Below are 23864 nucleotides of genomic sequence, written 5' to 3'. Positions count from 1 at the left end.
ATTTAAAGATTTGAAAACCCTGCTATGACCATTCATCATTCTTCTTCTATGGGCCAATAAGAACATATGTTGAGGACACATAGTTAATGACAACTCATTGTTAATTTCATTAGCTTCTGTGGGTATGTTATATAGTCTATGAAGCAATTTACATGCATGGGATATTTTAGCAAGTCCTTTACAGCTTGTTTTATAAGCAATTTGATATCCTCCTTATGTTTTGTTTGAGGGAACAATAGAGGAACAACAACTTCAGTGACTAGCATGAGGTCAACTGACATAATAGCGAGGACAATGGAATCAAATATACAGACCTGGCACGTTTCAATGGTCATTTCACCAATAACAATAGGAGAAAAAAATTTTATTCTCTAGACTTCGTTTTATCCAACCTATGAAACCAATTGATTTGCCAATTTAAATCCATTTTGTTAAGCCCTCTAAAATTTATTATAAGCATAATCACCATAAGAAAAGAAAATATGAAACAAATCCATTTACTTATTTTTAGTAACTTCTTTAGAAAAATTAAATTTAAAATTCTCCATGTACCATTTTTAGACACTCATCTAAAGAATAAATACAATCCTCTAATTCTTTCAAGTCTCCTCTCATGCATTGAAAACTTATATTTGAATGAAGGCTGACAAACAAAATATATCATAGGGTAGCAGAGCTCTAAATCTATAGAAAATTCTATATGAAAAGACTTTCCTTTAAAAATATGTGAACTCAGCTTCTCAAGTATATTTAGATTGTGGTCAAGGTTCTTGAACAGCCCACAATAAAGATTTTTATAAAGATAAAAAGAGAAACTTTTATTTAAAGCTTGAGTAATGCTATCATGTATATTCCCATTTCATTTTTTTCTAAGATAATTGTACACACAGTTTCATACACAGTTCTCTAAAGTAAAATAACATGTAAAGCAATTTTATTATGGCATATACCTCTTGACAAATATATATATAGAGAGAGAGGTTTGATATTTGACAAAATATATTTTTGGCAAAATGTTTTTTTCTTGATAATAACTTTCCAGTTCTCTAATATAATAGGTACTAAATATGAAAAAGATACCTGTATTAGTTTCCTGTTGCTGCTGTAACAAATTACCAGAAACTTAGTGAATTAAAACAACACAAGTTTATTTTCTTATATTTCTGGAGGTCGGAAGTTCAAAAATGGATCTTATAGGCTGAAAGCAAGGTGTCAGGAGGTTGGTGTTTATTCTGGAGACTCTGGAGAATAATCCGTTCCTTGCCTTTTACAGCTTCTAGAAACTACCTCCATGTTTTGGCTTATGGTTCTTTCCAGTAATGTTGTCCTTCTGACTCTGCTTCCCTCACCACATCTCCTTTTCTGACTCTGATCCCTCACCTCACTCTTATAAACAACTCTTGCGATTACATTGGACCTACCCAGATAATCCAGGATAATCTTCCCATCGCAAGATCCTTACCTTAATCACATCAGCAAAGTGTCATGTAAGGTAATATATTTGGAGGAAATGGACATCTTGGGTGATAGACAGTACTTTGCCAACCACAACACAACTGCTCTAGTATTTTCTATTTATTGTGCATGTTGGCAGGTAGAATTTGAACACATACAGTGTGTAGTTCATGTTAAAGGAGGCAATATGAAAACCTTAAATATGGTGATGAAGAAAATTAACATGGAAATTCTTAAGGCTTTTTTGTACTTTTTGTGAAAAATGACATTGTTCTAGAAAAGGTACCATCTCACACAGAGTATATTGTAACCCTCTAATCTGTTAAGGTCATCATAAAAGTACCTTGCCAATATTTATACCTTTCAAAAGAGAAGTTCTTAAAATATTGATGTGAGATGTATCAGCAAAGAACTAGAATAATTTAGGAGAAGTCTCTTTTTATTTGCAAAAAGTATTATTGTGCTCTGAGCTGTTAGGTATCAATATTTCTGGAGTTGGTGTATTAATAAAAAAATAATTAATGGGTGCTTACTATGTGCTAACTGCTGCATTATACCCTTTACATGCATTTTCTCATTGTGTGAGATACGCACTATTATGATTCCACTTTACCAACATAGAAACTGAGGTTTTAGAAAAGCAAGTGTTCTTGCCCATTATTGCACAAGTGGAACTGGCATTCTGCCTCAAGTCTGCTCACTATTAGGTGATGGGACAAGATGATTTCAGTTACCACTAAGTTTTCATCATAAAAGGCACTAATATTTCTGAACCACCCTGTACGTATTGTTTTTAATTTATCCTTCATACTACCCCTGGGAAAATTTACATTATATATCCCATCTTTTAGAGTAAGAACCCAAGGTCTAGTAACTTTATTTCAATCATGCTTCCATTTTTTAACTTTCTGAGTAGTAGCATATAATACGTGAAAATAATTAAACTTCACATCAGACCTTTATATCAAAATGTGGTTTTTCTTTGAACCTATGATAGATACATTTTTTTTTTATTTTGAAATTGACCACTTGTTATTCCGGAAAAAACACTGGCTTTGGAAAAAACATGAATTGGATTTGAATTTGTATTTTGCAATTTTTTTCTCTATGTGGGAAATAATTAACTTCCCAGAGCTTTAGATTCCCTATCTTTAAAACGGAGGAAATAATACAGGCCTCATGAGATTGTTATATAAGCTCTCAAAAACTAGATTCCTTCTCTCATGGAGTATTATTTTTCTAACATTCTCAAAAGGCAGAACTCTTCCCCTTTCCCTGATTATTTTGCTTCTTATAAAGATATTCTAAAGCCTTTGGGATTGGGGATGGAAGAAACCACTTTTTCACTTATCGTGTTCAGTAAATCATTTCCCAAATACTGTTTTGTTCTTATTTATTTTTTAAACTATATTTTCAGTTGCTCTGAGCTAGACTAGTCATTATTCCACTTTAAATGATTCTTGAGCATTTTCACAATGAACGAATCGCAGTGGGATTCATTAGGAATTTTCAAGTTTACCACTTTTCCTTTCATTCTTTCTTTCTGCCCTCTGCAGACATGCCAACATACTTAGTTTGCATAAAAAACCAAGATGCCTCTGGTTTGTTGAGCCCAGCACTGTGCAGAACATATGAAAAACCAACAATAAGTAACTTTTGTAATGCAGCTTTTTGCAGTAATGAAGTTTCATGTTTTAATGAACCCAAGCCAGAGTAATAAAGGTCTCTTCTGACACCCAAGGCCAGCAGTAACTTGACTCTCTAGAGGTCAGGCTCTGACTGAACTTTGAGACAGGAAAGACACCACTAAAAACAGTGTTTTTTGGAAACATTTTATTGAACTTCCAAACCCTTTTAGACACATTTACTTCATCTTCCACTTGCTTGGTGTGGAAAAGCAATTACTCTGTAGTGATAGTGCACTCAAATCTGTAAATAGTTACTACATTTCAATTAGAGCTGCATGAAACTCTGTATGTTTTGTTTGGAGGGAATTAATGCAAATCTTTTTTGATGTTTCAATTCACAAGGGGTCCTACCCAACGCATTTGGCTCTGAGCAACACTCAGACCCATTCAAACATCAAAGACTGTTTTTTCAGCATAAAGCATTTGGCCTGGGGTTAAATTCTCCTAAAGTATCGGTCTGTATTCAAACTCCCGAGTCTTCTGGCTACACTAAAAGTTTTGACAAGAGAAGTCAATTTAGACTGACTTTCTAGTATGAAAGAAAAAATTCTGGTAAATCTTTTGCTATAAAACATGTACTTGATCACACTTATGGTCTTGGCTGAATGCCCATAAGTCACTGAAACATAAACAAAAATGTTTCATTATTGTTAACAAGGAAACTAATATTTATTAAATACCTATGATGTTCCAGTCACTTTTCTTGGATTATCTCTTTGAATTTTTCCGTCAACACTGTGAAGTAGGTATCACATACCACTGTTCTCCAGATGGGAAAATTTAAAGTCAGATTAAGAAACTTGCCCAGATCTGCTAGGTAGTTGGTGGTGCTGGGAACAAACCCAGATTTCTTTGTCTCCAAAGTCCTTGATAATTCTTTTGTCTCCCACTGTGCAGAGAATTGGAGAATATGCTTACAGTTCATCTGTCTTTTTTGTCTTTTTTTTCCATTGCCCATCATTTCTCTCAAATGCCTTTCAGAGTAGCTTGGTTGGTTTGTCCACGCTTCGTATTAGTAACACTGATTCTCTTTGAAAATTTTATGTTTCTCGAGGAAAAATGCAAGCAACAAAGTCAGTGATGAAGGAATAATTCTCCACACTCTCAAAATGTGTTACATATGGTGGTGGGGAAGGGACAGCAAGACCTCAAGCAGAATTTACTGAGGGGGACTTCACACTTCCATCACTTACCATGAAAGATAACATATGGACTGAACATTTATTCCAAGCAACAGATTTGTTTCTAGTTACTCTCCAGCAGTTGAATAAAAAAGAAAAAGAAAGAAAGAAAAAAAAAACTCTTTTAACACTCATCTGAAAATACTCCCAAATGAGAGAAATATAGTTGATCTTTTTTCAGACTACAGAATTAAATTTTTTAAAATTAATTTTTTAAACTTGAACAATTTGAGTAATAATGATTCAATTTAAATGCATTTATTGAGCTACTATCCTCATGCATCTACCTTCCTGTTGGAGATAACATGTTGCCTCTTTTCAAATGTTTAGGTTCTTCTGGGGGAGGAAGGACATCCTTGCTATAATTGACTTACTGAACTTTTTTTCCTTTGGTACTGTTTTTAAATTATTTATTTTTATTTATTTTAATTTTTATCTCATATGTAATCAGCCTTTTCAATATGATGATGAATATACAAATTTGTGTCAATAAATAGGGACACTTTTCTGTTTTCTATCATTTTGTTTGTGATCAATCATTTGCTTCATGTCACCCAAGTTATTAGTTAAATCTGGAAGGATAACTTTTGGCATTGCAAAATTCTTCAGGCTGAGAAAAAAAGGTGTTAGGAAAACAAAATTAAAAAGTTAAGTTTAAAATTGTTTCTGCCCTCCAGGCTCCTAACATATAAAAGTATTAACAACATATGTCTAGGTTAGATTTTTAAACCACAGGAGAGTTAAGTAGGAAGAGCCTCTTCGAAATATTGTGCTTTGAAAATAGAAAGCAAAAGAAAATGAAAGAGAAAGCCTTGCCTTCAAAAAATACACATATGAACTTTTCTCATGCATTCAGGCAAAACAATCTTATAAACAGACCCTATTCTGTTCCTGGACCTTTCTTTGTCAGCCGTTACTTCTTTGAAAGCTAACACCTTCAAGAAGCAGTCTCTGACAAACTCATTCCTTCTCCCCTTTAAGACTTTCTCCTTTTTTTAATCATTGTCAGGGTGCATACCTGAGGTTCTATCTTGCTTTGTACTTGCTCCTTTAAATAGCTATTTATCTGACCTTCTGAAGAAAGAAATTTCTTTTGGAAATTCTTTCAGTGAGGCTGATCATAGGAAAAAAGTTGATAAAATGTATACCTTTACAGTCTGAAAAGACAAACAAAACAAAGTAGGTTTAGAATGAATGTGAAATTATCATCAAATTCTGTTGTTAAGAAAAATAAAAGAAGTGTTCTTTTAAACAGCAGAAATGGGGGAAGATAAAAATTACATTTTTAGGATACAAATAAATTTAGAGTTGAAGAATCCAGTGTGGATTTTCAAGTGCTGGTAAATATTTTGGAAACATTCCCTAATCTTGACATTGCTATTTTTCCAAGAAACCCAGCCTTCCTATGCCATATCTTTGCTTCCCTGAGACTAGATCAGGGCTCTAATCCTCTGTGCTATGCTCAGTCTTAGAAGATGTCTTAGTTTACTGGAGGCTCAGATTTTCTCCAGCCTCATTTCATCTTACATCATGCAAATCATCTATAAACATTCCAAACATATAGACAATCTAACATGTCCAAAGTTGAACTTCTGATCTTCCACCCTAAAACAGAAAAACTCAGTTTTCCACATTCCTGAGTAGGGAAAAGCCCAGTTCTTCCCTACTATGACTTTCTTCCCTGTGAGTCTCTTTTACCATTCACTCAGAACCCTTCCCTTCCGACACTCTGGTCGCCAAATGTGGAAGTTTTTTTCCCCCACAACAAGCAATTCTCTGTGATGCCACCTGAGTGTCCTACAAGTTAACTCAATTCTGACACTGTCAACCTGCAAATGGCCTCAGGTCCCGCAAGTTAAGTGTTCAGTCCCACACGGCTGAGACCCCATACCACTGCATACACCTAAGACACCAGTCGCCAGTCCAGGTTATTACCTGTGCTTCTGACCCAATGGCCGCACATCAGATGTTCCCATGACCCCCTCCTCAGGTAGGATTAATTTGCCAGGGTGGCTCACAAAACCCAGGGGAACACTTACTTTTGTTTACCAGTTTATTAAAGGATGTGACAAAGGATACAGATGAAGAGACACTTAGGGCAAAGTCTGGCAGGATCCTGAGCACAGGAGCTTCTGTGCCATGGAGTTGGGGGTGTGTCACCCTCCTAGTGTGCATGCCTGGAAGCTCCCCAAACCTTATACTATTGGGATCTTATGGAGGCTTCCTCATGTAGGCATGATCTATTTTTAACCCCTCTAGTGTCTCTCCCCTCTCTGGAGGACGGGGGTGATACTGAAAATTCCAAGCTTCTAATCATGGTTTGGTCTTCCTGGTGACCAGCCCCCATCCAGGAGCCATCCAGAAGCCCATTCAGAGTCACCTCGTTAGAACAAAAGGTGCTCCTCATGTTCTTATCACTTAGGAAATTACAAGTGTTTTAGGACCTCTGTGCCAGTAACCAGCGGCAGAGACCAATGCATATATTTTCTATTATCTCACACACCATACACTTCTTCCCACACTGAAATGGCAACTTCCTCTTTCCAGCCACTCATACTAAAATATTGGGAGTCCTGACTGACTCCTCTCTTTCATTCATACTACTTATGCTATGACTAAGAAAATTCTCTTGGCTCAACTTGTAAATATCACTAATATCTGACAGTCTTTCACCATCTCCATGCAGATCCAAACCATGGCTGAGTCTCACTGGGCCACCCTCTAACTGTACTCCCAGCTTCTACCTTTGTTGCTACTCTTTTCCCTACAGTAGACAGAGTGGTCGTTTTGAAATGTAAGTAAGTCATATAATGTCACTCCTCAGCTCAAAACATTCTAAAGTCTCCCATCCCATTCAGAGGAAAGGCCAAAGCTCCTATAATGGCCTAATAAGTTCTATATGACCTATGCTTTCATGCCACAACACCCTCTCCTATTCCACTGCTTTCCTATGCTCATTTGGCTCAAGTCAAAGTGACGTTCTATATGTTCTTCAAACACAACATGCACAGTTCTGGTTCAGGGCCTTTGAATTGACTTTTGGAAGCCTGGAATGTTCTTTACCCATAAATGCATGTAGACCTCACAGCTCCCGTAAGTCTTTGATCAATTGTCACCTCATCAGAGAAGCCCATGCCCATCACCCTGTTTAAAAGTTCAACCTCTTCTCATCCCCTTTCTTGCTTTATTTCTCCATATCACTTTCAAATAAACTATAGAATTTACTTATTTTATTGTATTTTTCATTTGTTTTTCTTCCACACTGGCTAAGGAGCTCCATGAAAATAGACATTTTTATCTATTTTGTTCACCATTATATCCCAGCATCTAGAATTGATCCTGGTACATCATAATAATAATATTTGTTGAAATGGTGAATGAAAAATTGCAGTGCTATACACTTGGTGAAGGAAATCTCTTGGTGTATCCCATCCAAATCCTTGTGAAAGCAAAAATTTAAGCTAAAAACTATTTTAAAGGCCACAGTAGTTCCACTATCAAGACTCAACTCATTAAATATACATCTTATTTCTCTATTGCTATGATGGAAATAAGGGGAGGAAAACAAAATAGGAAGGAAAAATAAGGAGAGAAAGATTGAAAGAGGGACATATAAAGGGAGAGTACATAGGTAGCTATTTAGGCTGATTTAAAGAAAAGGAGATATGATTTGGAGTCCACCAACCTGACTTCTAGTTTGGGCTCTTTTTCCTCCTTGTTCTCATTTACTTGGAATCTATTACTTTTCTTGTAAAAACAAGGTTAATAAAACCTACTTCACAGAGTTGCAGTTAGGACAAAATGAAATGAGGGATATAAAATGCCTCGTATGGTGCGTGACACATGGAAGACACTCAAAAATAAAAGCTAACCTGGTTCAACGTATATACTTACATTTCCTGGCTCTGTCTGCAGAGAGAGCCTAGAAGCAGTGACACCCCAGAACCAATGAGCACAACTAATGCTCAGGTCCTGGTTTCTAAATATCATTCTCCAATAGAATGAACCAGAGTTCCTTGGAGGAAAAGAAATAATTCTAGGGCTGAGGCAGGGAAATTTCAGGATAAGACTGGAATATTTTGTGATACCAAAAGGTAAGAAAGTAGGTAAAAAGAGACAGGGGTGGGAGTGGGAGTGAGGAGACCATGCAGAAAGGACATTGGCCTTTACATGATGCAGCCCCTTTACATGCCTTGTCTGCAATCTCAAGAGAGACCCTGAGACAGCTAAGCCATGCTGGAATCTTGGCCCAAAGAAACTTTGAAAAAATAAATGCTATTGTCTTAAGTCACTAAGCTATGGGGTAATTGTCATGTGGCAATAGAAGGAGGTTAGAATCAATGCCATTTAAATACACCAAGAACAACTTTGACAGGACATGCCTTTAGCAGGAAAGATTAGCGATAAGGGTGGACTTCTCTCTGCTGGTGATCTTTTGGTTGCTGCTATTTTGTCTCTTTGTTCTTTGTAGTCATCAAAATATCAGGTACCTTTCTGGGAAAATTTTTCAGGAGCCACAAACTTGAAGTTTCTCCACTGAGAATGTGAGCGGAAAGAGTATAGATTTGAAATTAAAGATTCTGGCTTCTGCTTTGCCACTTCCAGACATATGGTTTGAGAGAATTTGAAATTCTTCTAAGTGTTTTCACTTGTAAAATGAAAGGGTAATGCAGATGCTGTTTCAGCTTCCTGGAGCTTCCTAAGGTCTTGGAACTATTTTTTTTTTTTTAACAAGGTAGAATCTTTTATTTATTGTTTTATATTTAACATACATATATATTAAAAGCATAATAATGCAATGAACACCCATGAATTTACCACCCAACTAAAAAAAGTAGGAGATTATTAACACTGGTGAATTTCTTATGAGATGGATTGTTTCCCGAATCAGTAGATTCATGCTTTTCATTAACATTTGTTCAATGGCATTTGCATTTCCTCTGCTCTCCCTGCTTTTTCTTTTTTCTCACTTTGGTTTCCACTTTTCTTTTTATTGTTGTTGTTAGTTTCTAACAAAGTGAATCAGCTATACATATACATATATCCCCATATCTCCTACCTCTTGCCTTTCCCTCCCACACTCGCTATCCCACCTCTCTAGATGGTCACAAAGCACCAAGCTGATCTCCCTGTTCTATGAAGCTGCTTCCAACTAGCTATCTATTTTACATTTGGAAGTGTATATATGTCCATGCCACTCTCTCACTTCATCCCAGCTTACCCTTCCCCTCCCTGTGTCCTCAAGTCCATTCTCTCTTGTTGTTGTTAGTTTCTAACAAAGTGAATCAGCTATACATATACATATATCCCCATATCTCCTACCTCTTGCCTCTCCCTCCCACACTCGCTATCCCACCCCTCTAGATGGTCACAAAGCACCAAGCTGATCTCCCTGTTCTATGAAGCTGCTTCCAACTAGCTATCTATTTTACATTTGGAAGTGTATATATGTCCATGCCACTCTCTCACTTCATCCCAGCTTACCCTTCCCCTCCCTGTGTCCTCAAGTCCATTCTCTCTGTCTGCATCTTTATTCCTGTTCTACCCCTATATTCTTCAGAACCTTTTTTTTTTTTTAGATTCCATATATGTTAGCATATGGTATTTGTTTTTCTCTTTCTGACTTACTTCACTCTGTATGACAGACTCTAGGTCCATCCACCCCACTACAAATAACTCAGCTTCGTTTCTTTTTATGGCTGAGTAATATTCCGTTGTATATATGTGCCACATCTTCTCTATACGTTCGTCTGTTGATGGACACGTAGGTTGCTTCCATGTCCTGGCTGTGAGATTAATCTTTGTCAGTTGTTTCACTTGCAAATACTTTCTCCCATTCTGAGGGTTCTCTTTTCATCTGGTTTATGTTTTCCTTTGCTGTGCATAAGCTTTTAAGTTTCATTAGGTCACATTTGTTTATTTTTGTTTTTATTTCCATTCCTCTAGGAGGTGGGTCAAAGAGGATCCTGCTGTGGTTTATTTCATACAGTGTTCTGCCTATGTTTCCCTCTAAAAGTTTTATAGTGTCTGGCCTTACATTTAGGTCTTTAATCCATTTTGAGTTTATTTTTGTATGGTGTTAGGGAGTGTTCTAATTTCATTCTTCTACTCATAGCTGTCCAGTTTTCCCAGCACCACTTATTGAAGAGGCTGTATTTTCTCCATTGTATACTCTTGCCTCCTTTATCAAAAATAAGGTGACCATATGTGTGTTGGTTTATTTCTGGGCTTTCTATCCTGTTCCATTGATCTATATTTCTGTTTTTGTGTCAGTACCATACTGTCTTGATTACTGTAGCTTTGTAGTGTAGTCTGAAGTCTGGGAGACTGATTCCTCCAGCTCCGTTTTTCTTTCTCAAGATTGCTTTGGCTATTTAGGGTCTTTTTTGTTTCCATACAAATTGTGAAATTTTTTGTTCTAGTTCTGTGAAAAATGCATCGGTAGTTTGATAGGGATTGCATTGAATCTGTAAATTGCTTTGGGTAGTAGAGTAATTTTTACAATGTTGATTCTTCCAATCCAAGCACTTGGTACATCTCTCCATCTGTTTGTATCATCTTTAATTTCTTTCATCAGTGTCTTACAAGTCTTTTATCTCTGTAGGCAGGTTTATTCCTAGGTATTTTATTCTTTTTGTTGCAATGGTAAATGGGAGTGTTTCCTTAATTTCTCTTTCAGATTTGTCATCATTAGTATATAGGAGTGCAAGAGATATCTGTTCATTAATTTTGTATCCTGCTACTTTACCAAATTCTTTGATTAGCTCCAGTAGCTTTCTGGTGGCATTTTTAGGATTCTCTATGTATAGTATCATGTCATCTGCAAACAGTGACAACTTTACTTCTTTTCCAATTTCAATTCCTTTTATTTCTTTTTCTTTCTGATTGCTGTGGCTAAAACTTCCAAAACTATGTTGAATAATAGTGGTGGGAGTGGACAACCGTGTCTTGTTCCTGATCTTAGTGGAAACAGTTTCAGTTTTTCACCATTGAGAATGATGCTGGCTGGGGTTTGTCATATATGACCTTTATTATGTTGAGGTAAGTTCCCTCTATGCCTACTTTCTGGAGGATTTCTATCATATATGGGTGTTAAGTTTTGTTGAAAGCTTTTTCTGCTTTGAATTCTCTTAGCTTTTGCTTGTCTGTAAAGATTTTAATTTTTCCTTCGAATCTGAATGAGATCCTCGCTGGTAGAGTAATCTTGGTTGTAGGTTTTTCCCTTTCATCACTTTAAATATGTCCTGACACTCCCTTCTGGCTTGCAGAGTTTCTGCTGAAAGATCAGCTGTTAATCTTATGGGCATTCCCTTGTATGTTATTTGTTGTTTTCTCCTTGCTGCTTTCAATAGTTTTTCTTTGTATTTAGTTTTTGATAATTGCTGTTGGATTCTGTTTGCTAGTATTTTCTTGTGGATATTTGTATCTATGTTCATCAGTGATATTGGCCTTTAGTTTTCTTTTCTTGTGACATCTTTGACTGGTTTTAGTATCAGGGTGATGGTGCTCTCATAGAATGAGTTTGGGAGTGTTCCTCCCTCTGCTATATTTTGGAAGAGCTTGAGAAGGAAGTTTGAGAAGGGTAAGTATTAGCTCTTCTGTAAATGTTTGATAGAATTCTCCTGTGAAGCCATCTGGTCCTGGGGTTTTGTTTGTTGGAAGATTTTTAATCACAGGCTGAATTTCAGTGCTAGTGATTGGTCTGTTTATATTTTCTATTTCTTCCTGGTTCAGTGTCAGAAGGTTGTGCTTTTCTAAGAATTTGTCCATTTCTTCCAGGTTGTCCATTTTATTGGCATATAGCTGGTTATAGTAATCTCTCATGATCCTTTGTATTTCTGCAGTGTCAGTTGTTACTTCTCCTTTTTCATTTCTAAGTGTATTGATTTGAGTTTTCTCCCTTTTTTTCTTGATGAGTCTGGCTAATTGTTTATCAATTTTGTTTATCTTCTCAAAGAACCAGCTTTTAGTTTTATTGATCTTTGCTATTGTTTCCTTCATTTCTTTTTCATTTATTTCTGATCTGATCTTTATGATTTCTTTCCTTCTGCTAACTTTGGGGATTTTTTGTTCTGTCTGTAATTGCTTTAGGTGTAAGTTTTGGTTGTTTATTTGAGATGTTTCTTGTTTTTTGAGGTAGGATTGTATTGCTATAGACTTCCCTCTTAGAACCTCTTTTGCTGCATCCCATAGGCTTTGGGTTTTCGTGTTTCCATTGTCATTTGTTTCTAAGTATTTTTTGATTTCCTCTTTGATTTCTTCAGAGATCTCTTAGTTACTTAGTAGTGTACTGTTTAGCCTCCATGTGTTTCTATTTTTTACAGACTTTTTCCTGTAATGGCTATTTAGTCTCATAGCATTATGGTCGGAAAAGATGCTTGATACGATTTCAATTTTCTTAAATTTACCAGGGATTGATTTGGTAAATTTCATAGATAGATCATACCCAAGATATGATGTCTCCTGGAGAATGTTCCATGAGCACTTGAGAAGAAATTGTATTCTGTTGTTTTGGGTGGAATGTCCTATAAATATCAGTTAAGTCCATCTTGTATAATGTGTCATTTGAAGCTTGTTCCCGTTGTTTTTGGGGTCTGCCCCCAGTGGCTAAGGTTGGTTCAGTGGGTTGTGTAGGGTTCCTGGTGGAGTGGACTGGTGCCTGTGTTCTGGTGGATGAGGCTGGATCTTTTCTTTCTGGTGGGCAGGACCACGTCTGGTGGTTGTTTTGGGGTGTCTGTGACCTTATTATGATTTTAGGCAGCCTCTCTGCTAATGGGTGGGATTGTGTTCCTCTCTTGCTAGTTTGGCATAGGGTGTCTAGTACTGTAGGTTGTTGGTCGTTGAGTGGAGCTGGCTCTTAGCATTGAGACGGAGCTCTCTGGGAGAGCTTTTGCCATTTGATATTACATGGATGGGGGGGAGGGAGGGAGGAAAGAAATGAAAGTTATTAAAGTAAAAAATTTTTTTAATTATTAAAAGTAAAAAAAAAAATCCAAAAAGGAAAGAAGAGAGCATCCAAACCAAAAAACAAATCCACCAGTGATAGCAAGTGACCACGTCTGGTGGTTGTTTTGGGGTGTCTGTGACCTTATTATGATTTTAGGCAGCCTCTCTGCTAATGGGTGGGATTGTGTTCCTCTCTTGCTAGTTTGGCATAGGGTGTCTAGTACTGTAGGTTGTTGGTCGTTGAGTGGAGCTGGCTCTTAGCATTGAGACGGAGCTCTCTGGGAGAGCTTTTGCCATTTGATATTACATGGAGCCGGGAGGTCTCTGGTGGACCAATGTCGTGAACTCGGCCCTCCCACCTCAGAGGCACAGGCCTCACGCCCGGCTGGAGCACGAAGACCATGTCAGCCACATGACTTGGAAGAAAAGGGAGAAAGAAAGAGAGAGAGAGAGAGGGGGGGAGAGAGGGAGGAAAGAAATGAAAGTTATTAAAGTAAAAAATTTTTTTAATTATTAAAAGTAAAAAAAAAAATCCAAAAAGGAAAGAAGAGAGCATCCAAACCAAAAAACAAATCCACCAGTGATAGCAAGCACTAAAAACTATACAAAAATAAATAATAAATAAATGGACAGACAGAATCCTAGGACCAATGGTAAAAGCAAAGCTATAAACATACTCACAAAAAGAGAAAAAGGAAAAATATATATATATCTACATATATAAAAAAAGGGAGAGAGCAACCAAATCAACTCTAAATACGAAACTAAGGTAAATGTAAAACCAGAAACCAGTCAGTCGCATACAGCAAACCCTAGGAAAGAAGAGAGCATCCAAACCAAAAAACAAATCCACCAGTGATAGCAAGCACTAAAAACTATACAAAAATAAATAATAAATAAATGGACAGACAGAATCCTAGGACCAATGGTAAAAGCAAAGCTATACACATACTCACAAAAAGAGAAAAAGGAAAAAAATATATATATCTACATATATAAAAAAAAGGGAGAGAGCAACCAAATCAACTCTAAATATGAAACTAAGGTAAATGTAAAACCAGAAACCAGTCAGTCGCATACAGCAAACCCCAAGTCTACAGTTGCTTCCAAAGTCCACCGCTTGATTTTGGGATGATTCGTTGTCTATTCAGGTATTCCACAGATGCAGGGTACATCAAGTTGATTATGGAGATTTAATCCACTGCTCCTGAGGCTGCTGGGAGAGATTTCCCTTTCTCTTCTTTGTTCTCACAACTCCTGGGGTTCAGCTTTGGATTTGGCCCTGCCTCTGCATGTAGGTTGCCTGAGGGCATCTGTTCTCCTGCCCAAACAGGCTGGGGTTAAAGTAGCAGGTGATTAGGGGGACTTTGGCTCGCTCAGGCCTGGCAGAGAGAGGGGTGCTGAATGCGGGCAGAGCCTGTGGTGGCAGAGGCCGGCCTGACGTTGCAGCAGCCTGAGGCATGCATGTGTTCTCCTGGGGAAGTTGTCCCTGGATCCCGGGACCCTGGCAGCGGCGGGCTGCACAGGCTCCTGGGAGGAGAGGTGTGGATAGTGACCTGTGCTCGCACACAGGCTTCTTGGTGGCGGCAGCAGCAGCCTTAGCGTCTCATGCTCATCCCTGGAGTCCGCACTGATAGCCGTGGCTCGCGCCTGTCTCTGGAGCTCGTTTAGGCAGTGCTCTGAATCCCCTCTCCTTGAGCACCCTGAAACAATGGTCTCTTGCCTCTTCGGCAGGTCCAGACTTTTCCCCGGACTCCCTCCTGGCTAGCCGTGGCGCACTAGCCCCTTCAGGCTGTGTTCACGCCGCCAACCCCAGTCCTCTCCCTGCGCTCTGACCGAAGCCCGAGCCTCAGCTCCCAGCCCTCGCCCGCCCCAGCGAGTGAGCAGACAAGCTTCTAGGTCTGGTGAGTGCTGGTCGGCCCCGATCCTCTGTGCGGGAATCTCTTCGCTTTGCCCTCCGCACCCCTGTGGCTGCGCTCTCCTCTGTGGCACCGAAGCTGCCCCTCCTCCGCCACCCGCAGTCTCCGCCTAAGAGGGGGCTTCTAGTGTGTGGAAACCTTTCCTCCTTCACAGCTCCCTCCCACTGGTGCAGGTCCCTTCCCTATTCTTTTGTCTCTGTTTTTTCTTGTTTCTTTTGCCCTACCCGGGTACGTGGGGGGTTTCTTGCCTTTTGGGAAGTCTGAGGTCTTCTGCCAGCGTTCAGTAGGTGTTCTGTAGGAGTTGTTCCACATGTAGATGTATTTCTGATGTATTTGTGGGGAGGAAGGTGATGTCCCTTCCGCCATCTTGAACGTCTCGTCAGAACTATTTTAGAAAATAAAAGTGCCATGTTGCATCTTTCAAATGAGATGTTAAGCTCACTAAATTCAGATAAAAAATGTGATTGTCCCAGAATATTCATTTATCAAACACAATTCTCAGGAAACAGGCGTAACCACAGAGCTACCAAATATGTAAATAGCATAAACCTATCTGTGGTGGCTGCAAAACCAAACCTTTGTCTCACTGAACTGCCTCCGTTTTGTGACACTGAGGTTCCATATTTTATCCTATGTAATTTTTCCTAGAATTGATATTTTAAAATTGGGAAGCAATTTAGCATGTTGCATTGCCCTGCTCTATTAGCCAGGCCAACATTAATGACACATCTTAATAGTATAATGGGCAGTTGGGCATCTAAACTTTACCCTGCCATGGATCATTTTTGGCAGCTGTGCTTTTTATTCATCAGTCTGATTGAAACCGCTTTCGTGACAGAAGCAAAGATCGTCTTCTTTGTTCAAAATTCCCATAAAAGGCAAAATGGAAGTCTTTGCAGACAGACTGGCGTGCCTGAGTAAATTTATTTTCCTAGGCTTCTAGCCACAACAGTGAGCAAACAAATGTCTTTACCTACATCTTTAAGTATACCATAGGCTAGCGCATTTATAGGATTAAATAATGCTCTTTACTTTGACTTCTTCCTTGTCTGTTTTAAATCATTGCCCAAACTTGCATTTTTAAATGTTAACCTTATAATTCTTAACCTTTAGCCCTGGGCGATTTGAGCAGTCTATGGCTGTGTGTGTGTTTGTCTGTGTCTGTGTGTGTACACGTACACTGTCTGTGATGTTGGGGGAGGAGGAGGACTGGGCTTTCTTTTTAATCCTCTTTCTTTATAGGGAGCAGACCTCAAAGGGTTTCCTTTCCTAGCTTCTTAACTTCTCTTCCAAGCATAATGATTCTAGACAGACCAAACGACTGACCAGTGATCCATCGTGTTTTTAATCATTTACAGTCTGATTCCTACACGGTGATGCCTGATATTTGGTTTTGAAGAATGCTTTCCTGAAGAATACATTCAACCCAGAATTTCTGAGTAATAAATTACCTGTGCTGGGGGGCTCTTGACAGCTTGTATTATTTTGCCCTCGTGGAAAATAATGGATGATTTGGAACAATGCTCCCTTTTGAATTAAAATATAAAAGGTTAGAGTTTTAGAGCTCAAGATAATAAGTAGACCCTCAACAAACAGACTGGACCCAAATCTCCCCCAGAGAGCAAAGATTTGAGGTGTGAAAACATCGGGGAGAGGAGATAAAAACATAAGCATTTGTACATGACTTGTTTTCTTTCAGGGCTGGGAAAATCTTTTTGTATCCTGCACTGTCCCAGATGCTCAGTCAACTATATAGTTATAGTTATACTAACATGAGGCAGAGCAGAGCTTTGTGCAAATATTATGATCATCCTGACTTACCCAGGAGAAATCCGGTCTCCAGTTTGGCTAGTGAGCCAACCTCTTTCTTATCCCCAACTGGGAGGTGGGGGAGTGGAGGGCAGGGGTCTTGCAATTGTTGGCACTGTGGATAGATCACAAGGGAAACTGAATTTTAGCTGAATATGCATCTGTTTACACATTGGTACAAATTAATCATCATATATTAAATTATAACGCTATTATTTAAATGCTTGTAGAAGAAAGGAACAAATGTTTTCATATGTAAGTGCATATGAACCTCCTATAGGTAGTCCCCAGAGCAGAGAATAATCCCAAAGTAATGATGTGACTTAGAAATGGAAATATCTTTTCCTATATATATATAAAGTGTTGTAAGCAGTGGTCAGGTTTCCAGCCTAAACAAAAGTGATCTGAATTTCTAGTTTATTTAAACTAGAGTTTTAAAATTTAAGATAAGAGTTAAGATCACTGTCCAAGAGGCAATATACCACACGAGTTAAGAATCAGAGTGCTCGCTTTGGCAGCACATATACTAAAATTGGAACGATACAGAGAAGATTAGCCTGGCCTCTGCCCAAGGATGACACACAAATTCATGAAGCGTTCCATATTTAAAAAAAAAAAAAAGAGAGAATCAGAGATACCCACTTTTGAGTCTGGGCCCCCCCGCCCACTGGTAGTGTCACTTTGGGGAGGTTTTGTGACCTCTCTGAACCCAGTTTCCTAGTCTGTACATTACAGGGATCAGCAAACTAGGACCTCTGGGACAAATGTGGCTTGCCATCTGTTTTGGCTCAACTTGCAAGCTAATTTTTTAAATCTTTAAGTATTAAAATCAAAGAAAGAAGAATGTTTCGTGACATACAAACATAGTATGAAATTTAAATTTCATGATCCATAAATAAAGCTTTATTGGAAGATAGCCACGCTCATTTGTTTACGTATGGTCTGCTTTCTATGCTGCTTTCTTGTGACCAGACAGAAAGTTACAATAGGGACTGCATGGCCCACAGAGCCTAAGGTAATTAATCTGTGGCCCTTTACTGAAAACATTTATCTAACCCTGCTGTAATATCTACCTTGCGGTGTTACCATTAGGATTGAATGTTATATAAAGTGTTTAGTGCAGGGAATTAGAGTGAGGAAGCTCTGGGCTTATGCTGCTTCTGAAAATGAATATGGGGCTGTGTGTGAAGACCTCTCAAGGACAGAAAAAAGACAAACTGGGAAATAATCTCAACATACTATCACTTCCCTCAATTTACAAGAATGAATGCTGGTGTCAGAAGATATTTGTAGAAAAATGGAAATGTCCCCATTTTGTCGTTCTGGTCTAACCTAATAGCACCTGGATTATAAATTGCCAGTAACAATTCAGCATCCATTTTAATAAGAGGTAAAATTTTGCCATAGACAATACTTTATTAGTTATTATTTTTATTGTTACTCTATTATTGACTATTTCATGATGGGATGGGAATCTCTATTTAATATATAGAAGCAACTATATTCAATATCCTGTGATAAACCATAATGGAAAAGAATATGAAAAGGAATGTATATATATGTATAACTGAATCACTTAGCTGTACAGTAGAAATTAACACAACATTGTAAATCAACTATACTTCAATAAAATAATTTTTTTAAAAAAAGGAAAGATGCAGATAACCCTCAAAAAAATAAATATATAGAAGCAGGTCAGAGTGTCTAATAATGAAAAATTAGTTATTAAAACACATTTCATGATCAAATAATTTGTTACTGAAGTAAGGATGATGAATGAAATGTAAAGATTCACTCCAGGATGGAAGTTCTTTCCCTCTCTTAACAATAGTAAAAGCTATACTACATCTAGTGCTTCTTCTATCAAGTGCTATGTAGGAATTTATTTTTAATGCTTCTAACAGTCCTCTGAGATAAGTAGGAAACTGGGAATAAGAATAGTTAATTCCATTGATATGGAAATCTAATACAGATATAGGCCAAGGGGGAGTGTGATGGCATCCTTGGGGGTGTATCCCCACTTTTGGTATAGCCACAAGGGCCCTATAATTAAGCCAAGACTCATTTTTAATGGAAACATGTGGCTTTCTCTCTAAATGCATTTCAACTAACTGTTATTATTAAATCAATAACCAGTAGTACCAATACCACTATTATCAGTAATGCTCACTTATTGTTTCAGTCATAAATATTTATGACCCACTATGTAACAGACACTGGATTTGGCCCTGGGTACACTATGGAAAACAAAATGAAATCGTTTATCCCATGGATCCTACATTTTAATCATCAGCGGCAGATAACAATCAAATGAAAAATTTTTTAAATAAACTAGAAAATATCAAGAAATATTAAGTTCTATGGTTGACTACACAGTAGGGGAAAGGGGAAGAACACTTTTGCTTAGGTGGTCATATTAGAGTAGGCTACAAGAGTTCTAGTTGTAACCTCAGAGAGATTTAAGGTTATATCTCAGAGACCCTCTCAGCTAGATAAAGGCTTTAAGAATCTTAAAGGCCTTGTCCAAAAGACCCTTACACTTGGCCCAAAGTAAAATGAAGTCCATCTCAAAGAGACTTGTGGGAGTGGCTTTGTCTAATGGAGTCGACTACAATAAGATTTATAAGAAACTATAACTATGGAAGCACCTACAGCTTTGAATGAATTGAACAGAAATCATTTACACTGAAAAGAGGCTTCTGGGCCCCCAAACTTTAATGAACAGGAAGCAGACTGAGAAAGCTACTCAGCTACAAACACAGGCCATTTCTAAAGAAAAGGAAGATGACTCACTAAGAGATAGGAAGAGCCTCTTGCAGAGAGGAGAACTGAGCCCTAATCAAGGACTGGAAGCAGCTGCCCATTGGATTTCATAATTGTTGTTGACTGGTGACTACTCTGGGCCTCCCTTTACCTTTTTTCTTTTTTTTTTTTTACAATTATCTAATCACAGGATGTATGTATACAAAGGAGGAAGGGAAGGGAAGGGAAGGTGTCAAACAACTGGTCTCTCAGTTCACTAGCCTTCAAATCAATATAAATTATTCTTTAAAAGCTGTGACTGAGGAACTTCCCCTGAGGAGCCTCCTCTTACCCCACTCTACTTCAAACTAATTTAAATGATGAAATATTCTGAACTTGAGCCTGAAATTGACCCCATAGTGGGATAAGACTTTTGGAGGTCTTGGGAAGGGGCAAGTTCATTCTCCATGTGGGATAATTGTCAGTCATTAGAGTCCAGAACTTTTTTTTTAATTCATCCATCCTCCCTCTCCCCAAACTTCTGGCAACCACTGATCTTTTACTGTCTCTATAAGTTTTGCCTTTTCCAGAATGTTATATAGTTGGAATCATACAGAGTGCAGCCTTTTCAGACTGACTTTTTCCACTAACAATATGTACTTAAGCTTCCTCCATGTCTTTCAATGGCTTGGCAGCTCATTTCTCTTTATTGTTGAATAATATTCTGTTGTATGAATGTATCACTTTATCCATTCATCTTTTGAAGAACATTTCAGTTGCTTCCAATATTTTGGCAATTATGAATAAAGTCTCTTTAAGCATTCATATGCAGGTTTTTGTAAGGACAAACGTTTTCAACTCATTTGGGTAAATACCTGGAAGCACAATTGCTGGATCATATAGTAAAACCAAATTTAGCTTTGTAAGGAACTACCATACTGTCTTCCAATGTGGCTGTAGCATGCTGCATTCCCACCAACAATGAATAATTAAGAGTTCCTATTTTTCTACGTCCTTACCAGCATTTGGTAGTTTAATTTTGTTGTTTTCTTTGTTGTTAACTCTTTGGGAATTTTTGTAGGCAATCATTTGTGAACAAAGACAGTTTTGTTTTGTTTTCCTTCCCTATTTGTATACCTTTTGTTTCCTTTTCTTATTGTAAAAGCTAGGACTTCTACTATGATGTTGAGTAGGAATGGTAAGAGGGACATCCTTGCCTTGTTCTTGATCTTAGGGGGGAAAAAAAAAATCTCATTTCTCACCATTAAGTATAATGTTAGCTGTAGGTATTTTGTAAATGTTCTATATCAAGTTGAGAAATTTCTCTTCTATTCTTAGATTACTGAGTGTTTTGTTTTGGGTTTTTTGTTTGTTTTTGTTTTTACTCATGACTGAGTGTTAGATATTGTCAAATGCTTTTTCTGCAACTATTGATAAGATCATATGATTTTCTTCTTTATCCTGTCGATGTGATATAGTGCATTACTTGATTTTCAAGTGTCAAACTAGCCTTGTATATCCAGAAAAAAAATCCCACATGGTTATGTTGTATAATTTTTTAATATATTGTTGGATTTGATTTGCTAATATTTGATTGAGGATGTTGCATCTATACTCATGAACAATATTGGTCTCTCGTTTTTATTTCTTGTAATGACTTCTGGTTTTGGAGAATCCAGAATTTTGTCCCCATTTTTTCCTTGATTTCTTGCCTTGAATATTTCTCTTGAGGAGTCCAATTTGATCCTAAATTTGTTTCCTTTCAAATGTGAACTTTTTAATTTTGCTGCTTGAATATTTTTGCGTCTTCTCAGTATTGCCAGTATTTTGAAGTCTCACAGTGATGGGCCTTAGTGTGATCATTTTCTTAATAGTTCTGCTAGACATTTTCTAGGCTCTGTTTATTTGGAAACTTCATTGTTTTAGTTTTGGAACTTTTTATTGTATTCTTCATTTACTAATTTCCTCCCTTCTGTTATCTTGTTTGGGGAACTCTTTTTGGTCAGCCTTTGGACTTCCTGGACTGATCTACTACTAATCTTATCTTTTTATGTCTATCATATTTTCCATTTAATTTTGTTCTGCTTTCTAGGATACCTTGGTTTTATTATCTAGCTCTTTGGATGAGTTTTTAATGTCTATATTCATATTTCTAGTCTCTAGGAGCTCTAGCTAACAGTTCCACTTTTATAGTATCCTATTGGATGCAATGACTTATTTATCTGAGAACATAAATTATAGTTTTAATTATAGTCTTCATCTGTTCTCTGCATTCCTGTTTTCTGTGAGTTCTTTTTTTCTCTTTGATGTCTTTATTTTTAGGTGGGGCTTTCCTCTATAGCCTGGGATTTTTGTTAGCTGTTCATTTTTAAGATTGGGGCATCAGAAGCTTGAATTGAAGGTCTGTGTGAGAACATGAAATCTTCCAGCTGAGAGACTTCTCCTTGAGAGTGATTGATTTGGAATTTTTTCATTTCATATTGGGAATCCCACCCCACAGCCCATCCCATTTTCCCCAAAACATAACCCTCCCATCTCCTGGTAGCAGTGTATGATAAGCATTATGGGGGGCATTAGTTGCATAGTTCAGTGTCTAAACATTTATTTAATTATCTGTTTTCAGTTTGGCTCCTCTCTTCTATCTTCTGCTCTACCTCCTGTCCCTGAGCTCAGTGCATCTTATTCTTTTTTTTTTTAATAGGGTACCTCTCCATTTACTTAAATTTTCTTTGATTTCTTTCATCAATATGTTGTAGTTTTTACCTCAAAAGTCTTGTAGATGTTTTGCTAGAATTATACCTAGGTAATTCATTTGCCTTGTTTTCCATGTGTCCACTACTAGTATATAGAAATACAATTGATTTTTATTTAAAATTTTCCAGCTTTGTTGACATATAATTGACAAATAACATTGTGTAAGTTTAAGGTATATGACGTGATGATTTGATACTTGTGTGTATTGTGAAATTATTACCACAATAAAGTTAGTTAATACATCTGTCACCTCATATAATTACCTTTTCGTGTGTTGGTATGGTGAGAACATTTAAGATCTACTCTTTTAAAGGACTTTCAAGTATATGATATAGTATTGTTAACTGTAGTCACTATGCTGTACATTAGATTCCCAGAACTTATTCTTCTTATAACTGGAAGTTTGTACCCTTTGACCAACATCTCATTTTTCCCACCCTCCAGTCCATTCTACTCTTCTTTCTATGATTTTTTTTTTTTTTTAGATTCCACATGTAAGTGATATCTTACAGTATTTGTTTTTCTCTGTCTGGCTATTTTACTTAGCATAATGCCCTCAAGGTCCATTCATGTCACAGATGAGGGCCTCTTATTCTGATTCAGGATAAACCTGCAGTCTCCTGCCTGACTCAAGATGGGTGAATCTGTTGACTGCACACACCAGGGAAGAAGATTTTACCTATCTCTAAAGAGACTTCCCACCACCTTCCTGATTGCAGCATACCTTCCCTGCTTTGTGTAATGCCCTTTCCCAGAGCCTGTGCAGGGATCTAGAGAAAGAACTAAGCACAGTTCTCACTGTCTCTCTCTCCAGCCAGTACTTTTATCCAGCTTTCTCAGCAATACTAACTCCTCCATTCACTTTCCTTTTACTACAAGTAGTTGCCATTTCAATCTATTATTGTCTCTTCTTGCATTCTTTTTCTTTTTGTTTTTACCATTTTTAATTCCTTTACTTTCACTTTAATGAGGTTTGGGGAGAGAACTGAAATGAAAACCATGTGTTTAATCTTTGTATAATCAGAAAGCTACTGGAATCATTACAAACATACAAAATAAAAATTTAAGGGATAGCGTACTACTTTATTCCAGATATACCAAGGGCATATGATCACTAACCGAAACATGCATTTAATTTAAGCAAAACCAAAATTTGGTCTAAGCATTCATGTTATTAAAGACCACATTTCTTAAACTGTATAATTTGTATAATTCTCTCTCCCTAAAAATGCTATACTAAATAAAGGAAGAATGATTTCCTAGCTGTCTAACATTGACTGTGTATCCTTTCCTTATAATATCACATGTGATCTTGTAAAGTCTAAGGAGGCTGAATTTAGGGGTTCGAAGCCCATACAAATCATAAAGAG

At 37.4% G+C, this 23864-nt stretch overlaps 1 non-coding gene across 1 annotated transcript; it reads left to right on the top strand.

The window, feature by feature from the left end:
• The first annotated feature begins 17500 nt into the window (after window positions 1-17500).
• On the top strand, window positions 17501-17607 carry LOC112405858 (U6 spliceosomal RNA). The gene has a single exon (XR_003004442.1). It is a non-coding gene; the product is annotated as a U6 spliceosomal RNA (small nuclear RNA).
• Window positions 17608-23864: the final 6257 nt, after the last annotated feature.

Source organism: Neophocaena asiaeorientalis, unplaced genomic scaffold (genome assembly GCF_003031525.2).
Source record: "Neophocaena asiaeorientalis asiaeorientalis breed wild unplaced genomic scaffold, Neophocaena_asiaeorientalis_V1.1 scaffold92, whole genome shotgun sequence".
Lineage (NCBI taxonomy): Eukaryota > Metazoa > Chordata > Mammalia > Artiodactyla > Phocoenidae > Neophocaena > Neophocaena asiaeorientalis.
Note: the sequence above shows the minus strand (reverse complement) of the source record. Positions and strands in the feature narration are given on the sequence as shown.